A 615-nucleotide genomic window follows, 5' to 3' on the forward strand; every position below is an offset into this window, starting at 1 on the left:
ACTTGTGTGTGATATTAATGATATTCTTCAATAATTTCCACATTTTGTGGGATTGCCTTTCTTTGGAATAGGTACAAATATGGATCTCTTCCAGTGAGTTGGCCAGATAGCTGTCTTCCAAATCCCTTGGCATAACCGAGTGAGTGCCTTCAGTGGGGCACCCATTTGTTGAAATATCTCAATGGGTATTCCATCAATTCCTGGAGCCTTGTTCTTTGCCAATTCCTTCAATGCAGCTTCAACTTCCTCCTTCCGTACCACTGGTTCTAGATCATATGCCACCTCCTGAAATAGATGAAGATCTACTAGTTCTTTTTGCTACAGTGACTCCTTCCATCTTCTTTTGATGTTTCCTACATTATTCAATATTTTTCCCATAGAATCTTTCAGTATTGCAACTCAAGGCTTAAATTTTTTCCTCAATTCTTTCAGCTTGAGAAATACTAAGCATGTTCTTCCCTTTTGATTTTCTAACTCCAAGCCTTTGCACATTTCATTACAGTAATTGGCTTTGCCTGCTCGAGCTGTTCTTTGAAATTGGTTCAGCTCTTTTATCTTGTCATTTCATCCATTTGCTTTAGCTACTCTCCACTCAAGGGCAAGTTTCAGAGTCTC

The sequence above is a fragment of the Orycteropus afer genome, unplaced genomic scaffold, assembly GCF_000298275.1.
Source record: "Orycteropus afer afer isolate SDZICR_OR568_19922 unplaced genomic scaffold, OryAfe1.0 scaffold00106, whole genome shotgun sequence".
NCBI classification, from domain to species: domain Eukaryota; kingdom Metazoa; phylum Chordata; class Mammalia; order Tubulidentata; family Orycteropodidae; genus Orycteropus; species Orycteropus afer.